We start from the raw sequence: 14,433 nt of genomic DNA on the forward strand, positions 1-14,433 counted from the left end.
GACTGATAGACATTGCAATTTTTGTAATCGAGATGGCCACTTAGAATCAAAATGCTTTAAGAAGATGGAAGCCTTGGAAGCAGCAATGAAGAAGCATAACATCCATTTGGGGCAATCTTCAACTTCAACTTCATCTTCAGGAATGACACTTTCTGCATGTGGTTGTCAAGCATCTCGGTCTGGCTATGCATTAAATGTATCTTCTTCTTCTCATTCTCATGAGTGGCTCATTGATTCTGGAGCGTCTTATCACATGGCCAAAAACAAAGCCATGTTTTCTTCTTTAAATGATTGTAACACCAAAAATATATATGTTGGTGATGATAGATCTCTTAATGTTGTAGGGACTGGAACTGTTCATCTAGACAATGGTCAGTTTAATGATGTATTATGTGTTCCAACCTTATCCTGCAACCTTCTATCTGTATATCAGATAACTCATTCAGGTGAAGGTAAAATCGTTGAATTTTCACCTCATGATGTTGTAATCAAGGACTTAAGAGATCCTAAACAGATTTTGGCTACTGGCATTGCTGATGATTCTACAAGGTTGTATAAGTTTCACAACTTTGGATCATCAAATCTTCCCTCAGTATTTGTTGCTCATAACGATGAAGTGAGCAAACTTTGGCATGAGCGATTTGGTCACTTAAACTATCGCTCCCTTCAACATCTATGTAAAGAAAATATGGTGACAGGTCTTCCTATGGTATCTTGCAGAGATGGTGTTTGTTCCGGATGTGTACTCGGAAAACATCATCGGGACAGTTTTGAAAAACGTGCCTCTTGGCACGCCTCAGCCCCTTTACAGCTTGTGCATAGTGATTTATGTGGTCCACTTCCAGTTGTGTCATTCTCTGGCTGCAAGTATTTCTTAACTTTCATTGATGATTTCTCCAGACGCACTTGGGTATACTTCTTAAAACTCAAGAGTGAAGTATTTAACACTTTTTTGGCCTTCAAGGCCTTTGTTGAAAAACAATCTGGACATCAAATTCTTAAGTTAAGATCTGATAATGGTGGAGAATATGTTAAAAATACATTCATCAACTATTGCACTGAGAATGGAATTCAAATGCAACATACTGTTCCATATACTCCACAACAAAATGGTGTAGCTGAAAGGAAGAATCGCACCTTAAAGGAAATGGCTAATTGTATGCTACAATCTAAAGGACTTGGTCTTAGTTTTTGGGCAGAAGCAATTAACTGTGCAAATTACATAATAAATCGCACTCCTACTAAGGCTTTAAAGAATATCACTCCAGAAGAAGCATGGAGCTCAATCAAACCAGATGTAAGTCATTTTCATGTTTTTGGAAGTGAAGCGTGGGCCCATATTCCAGATGACAAGCATAAAGCTTTAGAACCTAAGAGTGAAAAATGTACTTTTGTTGGATATTCTGAAGATGTAAAAGGCTATAGACTTATTCCATTTAAGTCCAAAAATGTTATCATTAGAAGAGATGTAAAATTTGATGAAAATATAACGGCCTGTGAGCCTAGTCCGACGGTTGTGCCACCTCTCCCTATCTCTTCTACTTTTGAAAACATTTCTTCTTCAGATGATGAAAGTGAGGATGACAATCCTCCCCCACCATCTCAGGATCCTCCTTCAGCTCCTAAGCTTCCAAAATGGGTTCGTGCTACTCGAGATGCAGCAGGTGATCTTGCCGGTGATCCTACAGATCAATGACGCACACGTTCTCAGTTCGAGAGAGCCTCTTCTTTACTAGCTCAAGCTCCAGTAAATTATGATCCTGACACCTTTGCAGAAGCTTCAGGCCATCCAGATTGGGAAGCAGCTATGAATGAAGAATATCATTCATTATTGGCAAATGATACATGGGATCTTGTTCCTCTACCAAAGGGACGAAAACTTGTTAGATGCAAATGGGTTTACAGAACCAAGTATGGACCAGATGGGAAAGTTGATAAACATAAAGCTCGTCTTGTTGCTAAGGGTTTTTCACAGGTTGAAGGCATTGACTACACTGAAACCTTCTCCCCTGTTGCCAAAATGAACTCTATCCACCTTGTTCTTTCCCTTGCTGCCTCTTTCAAATGGGAAGTCCATCAGATGGATGTTAAATCTGCCTTCTTGCATGGGGACTTGCATGAAGAAATCTATATGGAACAACCCATTGGCTTCATACAAACGGACTCCAGCCTTGTATGTCGACTTAAGAAATCCCTTTATGGTCTCAAGCAAGCTCCTCGGCCTTGGTATGCCAAAATGGATAGCTTTCTTTTAGAATCTGGCTTTCCTAGGTGTCATTCTGACAACACTGTCTACACCAAGAAAGTGGGCAACTCTCTTATCATCCTTGTTCTTTATGTTGATGATATTATCCTTACTGGTAGTGATCCCAACCTTATAAACCATGTGAAGTCTAGCCGTAAAAGGAAATTTGAAATGACAGACTTAGGACACTTACACTATTTTCTCGGTCTTCAAGTCTTGCAATCCAAGGAGGGTATTTCCCTTTCCCAGTCCAAGTATGCTTGTGATATTCTACGTCATTTTCACATGGAAGAGTGTAAGCCAGCCCCTTCTCCCTTTCAGTCTGGAGTCAAACTTTCAGTCACTTGTACTTCTCCTGAAGTTGATGCTACCTTATACCGTCAACTTGTAGGAAAACTTTTGTATCTAACCCATACTCGTCCTGACCTTTCCTTTGTTGTTGGTCTTGTTGCTCGGTTCATGCAAAACCCCCGTGAAAGTCATTGGAAAGCAGCTAAAAGAATAATTCGTTATGTTCGAGGTACCATTCAGTTTGGGATTCATTACAGTGCCGAAGCATCTCCTCTATTGGTTGGTTTCACTGATTCCGATTGGGCTGGTGACCCTGATGATCGGAAGTCTACTGCCGGTTATGTGTTCACTCTTGGTTTAGGACCTATTACATGGGCTTGCAAGAAACAAGGTGCCATTTCTCTTTCATCAGCAGAAGCAGAGTATCGTGGTGCCGTAGAAGCTAGTAAGGAAGCCTTGTGGCTTCGTCAGATCCTATCAGAGTTTGGCTTTGAGCAGCAGCATCCGACTACACTTTGGTGTGATAATCAAAGTGCCATTTAGCTATGCAAAGATCCAGTCCAACATCAGCGCAACAAACACATTGAACTGCACATGCACTTCATCGGAAAGCTCATTCACGACCATGTTCTTGAAGTGCAATATTGTTCAACACATGATCAAGTTGCAGACATCTTCACAAAGGCTCTCACAGAGGCGAAGTTCACTAAACTTTGATTTATGGTTGGAGTTCAGGAAGTTGTCACTAAGGGGGGATAGGCTCTAGTGCCTCCTTCCTTCTCCTATTGTGTCATATTTGTAAATCCTTCAATCCTATCCCAAGTTGTTCTTAAGGGGGGATGTTAGGATATTCCGACACATAGGAAATAGTTAAGTACAACTTGGTCTAGTTAGGTATAGAGTTAGGTAAAGTGTGTTTCTTTACCGTTGTACATTTTGTAACTTACAATCCGACGGCCACGATATGTAGTGATCCGACGGTTCATTCTCTCCTCGGTATTACCGACACTTGATCCGTGGCTTGACACCCGATTGGTCCATGAATTATATTTAAAGCGCATGGAGGGTCATTTGTAGGGTAATCCATGCATGAGAGAAACATATGTAAATTTTCATTCTTTTATTAATAAATTGCCTGAAGTGGCCGCGTTGGCTCAGGCCGTGGACTGTTTCCCTCTTTGAGGGTTTTAACCACGTCAAAATACTGGTGTATTGATCTGCGATCTGGTTGTGAGCGGTGTCCTTTTGGTGTTCTGTCTGAGGAACTTACCCTGTAAATTCCTACAATGATCAATCTTTTAACCGGTTGACATTGTTACATTGTTAGTATGGATTATTTTGGACTATCTAAATGATGAATGATGAATGATGATTAATGGTCAAAAGTATATGTTTTTTCTTAATAAATTACAGGTTTAAAATCAAAGGGTGGTAGGGTATGAAATTATGAATATTTTTGTAGATTTTAGTAATCAAATTGCTGTATAGAAGCAGGTTACTTCTCTCATAAATAAGCAGATCTTATATACTAATTTGATATCTACCTTGATCGTAGTTTTAAAAATAGATTATTATTATTATTACTACTTACAAATGTAAATATTCATTTTTTTTTTTTAAACACCTCTCTTCTCCTCTCTTATTTTTTTTTGGTTTATTTCTCTTTTTATTTCACTGTTTGATGCTGATCACAATCTTATCAATTGATATTAGAGCTGCAAGTCATGGCCTTGGAGATTCAAGAAAGCAACTTATCAGCAATGTATGTCGAATGTACTGGTGCATTAGAATCTCCAAACCTCTTCCAGATCTCATTTTTTTACTGGGGAGTGCGCAACTTCTTATAAAATAATCCCAAAGGTTTTGTAGTCTTTCCTGGGAAAGAGGGTACTGAAAATGGACTTGTCGCCTCATTGTCCCAAAATAGGAAGGATTGGTGTTTTTCCCGACAAATTAACAACTTATAAAACTTTGAAATTAAAAATATATACAACTTTGAACTTTCCATCCTCGAGGTGCATCTTAGACGTAGGCTTAGATGGGGTTGTGCTAATCACACAAGTATCAGATTTTATTTTCAAGAAAATGAAAGAAAGATTGGATTTAGATGAGATTGTGCTAATAACTCAGAATCATTCTTTTATATTAAGGAAAAAAAAAAAAAAAAGACGACGGACGAAAAAGAAAAATGGGGCCTTTTCTGCGACTACCCCACAAGCATCGAGCAAAGAAAGTACCTTACAAGATATCACTAGCAATTGTCCCAAAAGGTACAAAGAGAGGCCGATAGGATTATTTAATTGGAATTTTTAAATTTTTCTAGAAGAGTTAATTGGTTTGTGGAAAACCTTGTTTTCTTGGACTGGATCATTGTGCAATTACTTTTCTTTAGATGTTTTGTTTATATCTATATTACAAGGAACACATTGAATGTCTTATTTCATTTCTGCTATCCTTAATAATATCCTTTCCATGCTTTTCTTGATCAATTTGATGAAATATTCCATTATCCTTTGGTCAAGTCTAGAAAAATACCAAAGTACTTTATTCAAATTCATAGCACCAGTATGCCTGATTCTATATATAAACCTAGCCCAGAGGAACAGAGTCGTCCATAGTCTCAAGTAGTAGAAGGAACTACAAATTTGCCAAACCTAGAATCTCCCTACAAAACTCTTATTCCTAAACAGAAAACCAGACTTAACCAAAATCTACACAAAAAATGTTAACCAAACACATTCAAATGTGTGAGCATGTAAAGTCAACACAACAACTAAGGTGAAAATTTTGCAAAACAGCCAAATCAAAACGTTGATAGTCATCATACACCCATACGGTAACAAATACAAGTGAATAACAACTCATTCCAGAAATCTTCAATCTAGAGCAACCCAACAACTAAATTTTTGTTTCCATCATAACCCAATACAGAAATAAGCATAATTTTGTGATTTTTTTCTTTCACGTTTTACTGAAATAAGTTCAAATCAATGTTTGCGATGACCAAGAAAGATCAAGCCAGACTTGGAGTGCAAGCCAAGGAAGAGGCAAGGGAAGACGAATGATGTGGTGTGGGACAATGTCAAGGGGTAGCCGGGGAATGGCAGGATCAAAGGCTTTGGGCTTTCATCCAGGTATGGTTTTTGGTGATACTTATGGCTTTGACAGGATTGGAATGGGCCCTGTGGATGGTTTTGCAATGCCAGATATGTTTACTGCTCCAGCGAGTCAAGGCAGAGGATTTCCTCCTTAGGGCCAACCACGTCCCAGATTTGGCCCAGTTTCAGGGATCAATAAGAATTATCAATTCCCTACACCCTTGGAAAGCAAAGTGACATACAGAAGCTCGTTCCATGTATCAAGGACTAAACACCAATGGCTACAATCTGCAAACTGCTCAGGATGCTGCTTCTCATCACTAGTAACGGTACTACTGTAAATTGAAGGGTGACCATCTTTGCGAAATTGAGAGTCCTGTGATATCCAGCAAAGTAACAGGAAAAATCATAGTCCCTATAACTTCCTTCACTATGGGCACCTGAGGAATCACTGGAGGCGAGTATCCTTCAAATTGCACTAGTTCTGACCATAGCATTTCTGCCCGTTCTTCTGATTCCAATAAATTGGGCTGCACATTTAGATCAATTTTATGAGGAAAACCATTTCGTATACCTAAAATAAGAGCCATAGCTACTTGAATAGATTTCATGAATATCTTGGAATTTGATCTTTCATAAGAACAGTTATATTTTTTTAAAGCTTAAACTTCCAATTCCAAAATATTCATGAAAACTGCAATCCACATCAAAATGCCATGTAATATATACAATGTGTGTTTGTATAACACCTCTTTGCAAATCACTGGCTATTATTTTCTTAGTTAGGAATATCTTGTTGAAATTTGGGGAGTATAAAATTCCACAGTTGATCCTTAGAAACTTACGAAATAGAAACTCAGGAATATTCGCTGAAATTAGAAGATTGGGGTTTGTTTTGAGAGTAAAGCTCAAGGAATACTGTAATTGTAATTTCTCTGTTTCACACGATGCAACATAAAACAATGGAACGGATCCCCTGAATAATTTGGAGAGGAATATTTGCTCAGAGGAAATAGAACTGTAACTGTAACTGAAGCAACATAAAACAATGAAACGGATCGAGCGAATAATTTTGATTCAATGAGATTATAACGGTTGAAATAAATTAAGAAGAAACTGTAGAACAGAGGAAACCAGAAGGATAATGGAATAATAAAACTGAGATGAATGGATTGGGTTTTGCTTTGAGAGCAACGCAGAGGAAATATAGTTGTAATGGAGGTTTCTCTAATTCAACTATTTTAATTCAAGAAACATAAAATTAGTATCATTCATGATGAAAGAAACCTACCAGTAGTTGGGTTAAGGAAAACTACATAGAAAGAACAGAGCAAGGTTAAAGATCGAAAGCTACATTGAAATAAGAGAGCCAAAATTAATGGCAACCGAGAACAGAGCCAAAAGATCAAAATAAAACGAAAGATTAAAAGCAATTAATGGGATTGTGAGCGGACTAAGAAGAGAGAAAAAGGATTTGAGTACAGACTTAAGCGATTAATGAGATCCAGAGAGAATTTAAAAGCATGATCATTAGGCTACGAAGGCCACGAAAAAGGAATTCTCTTCGAACATTTTTACAGGTGCCAAAAATATTTCAACATAAATATGCTACGAAGGCCACGAAAAAGGAATTCTCTTCGAACATTTTACAGGTACCATGGCAAATAATTTTATAAGTCTATCGAAATTAAAATTAATTTAATGGTATCTTTAAAAAAATTCCAGAACTTCAAAAAGCACCATGTCAACCAATTTCATCAGTACTAATGTCAAATAATTCAAGAAACATATTAAAATTAAACTTAATTTAACCGCACATTCACAAAACCTTAGAAAACAACAACCCACAGTCTAATCATATCTCATTTGTCAAGCAATTCCATCAGTACTAATGTCAAATAATCGAAGAAACATATTAAACTTAAACTTAATTTAACCCGACATTCACAAAATCTTAGAAAACAATAACCCACAGTCTAATCATACTTCAAGAGCAAAAGCATTTGACCATGTAATTTTCGCTATCATATAAGATTAAGCATTTGACATGTCATTTAATTTCATGAAAAGAGTAATGGAAAGTGAAGCATATATGGCTGCAATGGAAAGTACATAAAGCTGCATCAGTTGTAGAATAAGCACCGGAAAAATGCGAGAAAGCAGAGGCAACAATGCCTCATTTGGAATGGAATCCTTCTGTATAAAGGCGAAAAGCGAGAAAGCAGAGGTAACAATGCCTTATTTGGAATTGAATCATTGTGCATAAACACAATACAAAGGTTTAAAAAAATGTATGTAATATATATCAACATAAATTTTTGTTACAATGGACAATCAAAATGATTACACTTTCCAACCATGCCATGTGATACGATTTCTACACGTATTTTAAAATCTAAATTAAGTTAATCGATTTATACAGAATTCGAGAAACTTAAAAATAGCACTCCACCAATTAAATTAACTTTGAAAAAAAAAAAAATAAAAAAAAAAACAGTACTCAATTAATTTCATTAATACATCACAATTTAGAATTATTTTAGTTGAATACTCACACAACTTTGAAAAATTGAAAACCAATGCATTAAAAAAATTTAATAACTCAAATAACTCCCAATTTTATCAAAGAACCACGCCCGAAAACCAATGCGGTCTCATCCGATCTGAATTATCAGTAATCGCTAGTTTAATTGATTTTTGCCCCAAAACCATGATAGCAGTTTAATTAATTTTTCCCCCAAAATCATGATAGCGTGTTATGGTAATGGAAAATACCTGAAATTTTAATATCAGTAATCGCCAGTTTAATTGATTTTTCCCCCCAAAACCATGATAGCAGTTTAATTAATTTTTCCCCCAAAATCATGATAGCGTGTTATGGTAATGGAAAATACCTGAAATTTTAATATCAATAATCGCCAGTTTAATTGATTTTTCCCCCAAAACCATGATAGCAGTTTAATTAATTTTTCCCCCAAAATCATGATAGCGTGTTATGGTAATGGAAAATACCTGAAATTTTAATATCAGTAATGGCCAGTTTAATTGATTTTCCCCCCCAAACCATGATAGCAGTTTAATTAATTTTTCCCCCAAAATCATGATAGCGTGTTATGGTAATGGAAAATACCTGAAATTTTAATTCGCAAACCGTACCACCTGTGCACCATCTCCTAAGCTCCCTCCCACAACACGTGTACTGCATCACTGCGATATTGCTGGTGAGAAATTTATTTAATGAAAACTAAGACATTACAATTCTTAGCTACAGTGTTGTGTTTGATCCCTAATTCCATCGAAAACATCACACAATTTTGACAATGGACTGTTGTCCAATAGCTAGCTTAGTTTTCGAAAGAATCGGTGGGTCTTTTAAGAGAACTCACATTGAAGAAAGCATCCATATCAGATATAGGGGTGGTTGAATGTGTTTACCCCTGGTTCCAAACCATTGACATTTCACAAAATATTGCCTTGCCATAAACATTAGCAAGAATGAGACTACCATGACTTGGACACTTTCAAGTCTCATAAACCTTAAATTCCTCAACTTAAATGGATGCTTCGCGCTGGAAAAAGCTCAGTCTACAAGGTCTGATATCTTTGTACGTAGTTGAAGCGGAGCAATCGAATTTTCTGGCAGTTATTTAGAGCAGTAATAAGCGATTCTTGGAAAACCTAACAGAGAACAGTAATAAGTAAGGTTAAGCAGTCAATATTTCCACCATTTAAGCTCTGAATATAGTCCAAATTTGTTGAAATAAAGCACGAATTCGGCCATATTCGTCGAAAGAAAGCTCAAACTCAAGCAGAATCCTCAAACGAAAAACCGAATCCGGCCAAATTCGCCACAAAAACGTCAATTTGCTAAAAGAAAAGGTGCAACCGCTGAAATTTAGTCAACAAAAAGAATCGAATGCACTAAAGTCTCGCAAGAGAAGAACATACCGCAATATTTCAGCTCACTGTGTCAAATTAGCATAGAGGCTGAACCATAAAACGAATTGAAGGGGTCAAATTTAACACAATTTGGGAAGTGCCATCATTATCGAGAAAGGCGTTGGCATGACAGTTTTACAGTTGAGATTTTGCTAGAGCGGGGCAATAGAACTCGCGCCAACTGATGAGACCATGCCAAGTAATTGAATGACCATGCCAAGTAATTGAATGAAACGCTGAATGCCCGCTGAAAAATATTAAAAAGATACTTAATACTAAAACTGTTTGCGCGTTGAATGTGGACGACACGTGTCAATAGCAGAGAGAAAACGACGACGAAACTTTGTTTCAAAGGAAGGCCTATCGGCCTAAAAATGGTTTGAATAAAAAGGAAGGCCTATCGGCCTAAAAATGGTTTGAATAAATGGAAAGTACAATTACCAGGTAATCTCTTTCTCGTTGCTGAGGGCCAATGCCATAGCTGTTTGCCAACCCCTCCCATACTGTGCACCCGAACGACATACACCTCTCTTTGGAGAAGAATCCTCTTCGAATTTCCAATTTTTTTCTCCAAACCCGCAACAAAATCAATTTTACTGACCCATCATAACTGCGAAGCTCAACTAAAGCTCCATCAAACATATCATCTGCACCCATTTGTTGGGGTAGCATGGCATTCTCACGGGGATCATTGCTCCGCTTGGAAATGTATTTGGAGATTGTTTCCTTCAACTACCTCTCATCTATTGACCGCAAACGGTAAAGATGACCAAGACTCTTCAGCTCTGTTATGAGATTCTTCACATGAAGTCAGATACTGCTGGCATCTGGCATCTGATACTGCATGAAGTCAGATATCTCCTTCTCAAGCTGGCGAATTTAAGAGCCATAACTAAGGATCTGAAAAATATTAAAAGGGTTTTCACACTTTTTCACCAATTCAACGCCCTTCATAAGGATTTTCAAGAACTCCTCGTAGTTGCTCATTTTGAGGCTTCACTAACTCCAATAAACAAGTCTGCTAAAGTGTTTGACTAAGTCCTGTGAGAAGCGCATCTAATCTAGTGCATGGGTTCTTCTAATTCATTCATCCATCCATCATATGCTCTTCATCAGGGGCTGCTAAGCAGAAAAAGCAATGTCTCCAAAAGCACATGAAGAGCAACTCTTGTCTTCTCCCTTTTCTTCGACATAAACATGCGATAGAAAACGGAAGGCAGAGGGCTTTATAGCTGTGTAAAAGGCAATTGCAGGGATGCGCATCTGCCCAGAAATTGTTCACGTTTTCCACGCGGGCTAAATCCATCATATGCTCTTCGTCAGGTGCTGCTAAGCAGAGAAAGCAATGTCTCCAAAAAGCACATGAAAAGCAACTCTTGTCTTCTCCCTTTTCTTCTGCCCTGAAATTGTTCACGTTTTCCACGCGGGCTAAAACGAGTAGGCTAACGAAATTTCTTTGATCAAATAGGACTTAACAATCGCGGAAAATCAAATGATACTTTGAGGGTGTTTTTTAATGCCGTACTATAGAAATTAATGTTTTTTTCATTGAAAGTATAGAAATTAATGTTTCTTTTCATGGAAAGTTATGGAAATTTAGGTCATATTTTGAAAAAGTCGTCAATTTAGGTCATACTTTTGAAAAAATCGTCAATTTAGGTCATACTTTTGAAAAAATATGACAAGCATTTTTGTAAATCTAAGTAAAACTTGTCAAAATTCATAATATTAAGTTTTTTAGACATTTTTGATGGTGTTGAATCCATTTCCACCATCAAAAACATGATTCAAACTAATGCATTTACAAGATTTTAAAAAAAATATTCATTGAATTCTGGTATTTTTTGCAGTGTGGCCATAGACAAATAGTTTTTAATTTCTACATTGATTGAAAGATACACTAAACCTTATATATAGAATTATGGTTTTCTCAGATTATCTTGAAAATGGTCATTAAAATTGTCCTTTCTAATATTTTATAAATTTATTTTAATTTTAAATGGAGTTGTTTTTAGTGCAATTTTTTGGATTTTCCGTGTCGGAATCTGGCACAAAAATTTGAGGTGAAATCTTGATTTGTATTATTTAAATTGGTTCTTCGACTGTATATATAGATTCAGCGCCCTCAAAAACCCCTAGGGAACTTAAATTGTGTAGGGCTTACCCATCAAACTTGTGATTTCACTAAATTCTTGTTAGATTTTAGAAAAATTAACCTAGAAAAGCTTCCAAAAAGTCAAACTTGTGATTTCAATAAATTCTTGCCAAATTTTAGAAAAATTAGACCAGAAAAACTAAGCAAAAAAACTTTCAAAACAATCACACTAAAAATAACTCGATTTTAAATTTTTAAAATTTTTCACATCAAAATTTATATTAAAAATAAATAAATAATTTAATAAATTTGATCTTAAAATAAAGATATATTTCAAAAACGTGATATATCAAAATTTATATTAAAAAAAATAAATAATTTAATAAATTTGATCTTAAAATAAAGATATATTTCAAAAACGTGATATATTTAGATATTTGATAAGTCCATGGGTTTTACATGGTGTTTTAAATTCTGGTATAACAAGTTTTTTATGGTATAATATGTGGTATAAAAAGTGAAAGCAAAAATTCAGTGATATTAAGGTCAAGGCTTATCCAACACATTTTTCACAATTTAGATGTGCCAGACATAACAATAATCTTAAAATCTCAAAACTCACATTATCTATCAAACCAAAAGAACTTAAAATTAATTAAATTCTAAATAAAATAAAATATAAAATATTCCTAAAAATATAAAATATTGATTAAATTCTAAATAAAATAAAATAAAAAGTTCGATTACTTACCAAAAAGTTATAACAACCCTAAATTATTAAATTCCGAACAGTGATTACGTTTTCCGTCACAAAATCATGCCCGACGCCCGTTCCCGGAGAAACTTAACTGAAATGGATAACCATCATGAATTATTAAAATCCAAATTGCACGGGCAAGTAGGCAATGCATTTTGACACGTCATGATAGGGATAGATTGTGAAAAAAAACAAACTTAACGGCAAGAAATAACAATAATAAATTATTAAAATACAAAATGCGCGGGCAAAGAAGGCGATGGGTTTTGACACGTCATCATAGGAATGGATTTTGACCGATCCAATGCTAGTCACGCGACAATTCATCGGTATTATCAAAGATAGTCAGAAATCCCACCTGCCTATCATAAAAATTAATGAAGTGGAAATATTTTAATATTTTAAGTGGATTTTGATTTCATATTCCAACGCATTCGTGCATATGACATTATAACAATTATATATTGATGTGATGCCATCTGTCTCGAAGTGGTTACAATATGGTATAATGTGATGTCATATATATAATCATTGAATTTGATTTCAGGAAATTTAAGTATATTTTTTAAGTTAAAAAATGTAAGTTTATGGGTTTTGGATAAATAGTCATTGGATGTTTTGTTAAAATATTATTTGATGTGAAGTTATTGTTTTTCCATCTTGATTGGGGTGATATATTGAACATGATGAAGATGTAGTTTCACAACGCTTACAAACAAAACAAAAAATTAAAAGATGCAAATGTAAAGATATGTAAATTTGGGGAGATCTTCATGTTGGAAGTGTATTTTTAAGTCATAAATTACAGATTGTAGTGCATTGTTTATATATAGTTTGAGTGGGTTTAATGGTTAAGAGCATGTGTTTCGTTTTAAGAGGTCATATGTTTAAATCAAGAGGAATAGAGTATATACACCTTTATAAACTTGGCTCTTGGATATACTAAGAACAAAGGGACATCAAACATTGAATATTTTTATATGAATATGCATAGGAACTGTTGCGTCACAAATTTATAGTTTGTTTGATTTTATTTTATTTTTAATTGATTTTTTTCGAATTTGTTTAGGTTTTAAAGGGATGTGTCATTGCTTTGCCTTGGTCATAGAGATTTAGTTAATTTATACCTACTACAACTAGACTACATCTCTTCACTTGAGACATGTTCATAACTTTCCCTTGAATTTCAATTTGTGAAATGTAACTAAGTCTTACTCAACCAAGTTCATTTAATAGTAGGCACTCCTCCAATTGTGGCCTTTAAAATATTCTAGCAATACTTTAACACTTATCGATTCTTCATTACTAAGTCAATGTAGAGCAAAGTAAGGAACAATAATGTCCAATAACTAAAGAGTCCATATCACATGTATAGGTAGCACAGAAAGCATGTGTCTTAATTTTATTTATACGAAGAATGTTATAATGTACAATAAAGAATCATAGTCAACTTCTTGTGGCTCATTTATATGTTACATTTACAAAAGGCGTCGTTGCCTACTAAAACTAGCAATCGAGTGAGCCTACCTCCTGCAAATTTGATCTTCTTCTTATTTTCACTGAGCTAGTGCAAATCACCTTATTGTCCCAACCCCAAAACTTAACACAATTGCAAAGAAAGGCTTCATTTGACTTGTGCCTTAGTCAAATGGAGAAATTTGAATTTCCACTTCAGCAACATAAGTTGCCAGAATTTAGTAGGAGTGACATGGCCAAGTCACTCAGTTAAGTCAGTTAATTCAAGTTCATAAAGGGATTCCTCAAAAAGGAAACAATCAATCACATGATTCTTCTAGAGTATAAGCTAGTAAAAAAGGACTTGGAAATAAGAATTTTAGAGGCAAGGGAGTAAGGTATAATCAAGGTGTGACACCTAATCTTCACTATATTTGTTGCAGCAAGAATGGACATGAATCAAAGATATGTAGGATCCCATGAGAGGATATCAAAGAACAAGAAGAGCAAAAGGAAGAAAAAGGTAAAGCTCTTGAATCAATTCATTTCTTTG

The sequence above is a fragment of the Pinus tabuliformis genome, chromosome 7, assembly GCF_031772625.1.
Source record: "Pinus tabuliformis cultivar Carrire ecotype Pingquan chromosome 7, CPIR1, whole genome shotgun sequence".
Lineage (NCBI taxonomy): Eukaryota > Viridiplantae > Streptophyta > Pinopsida > Pinales > Pinaceae > Pinus > Pinus tabuliformis.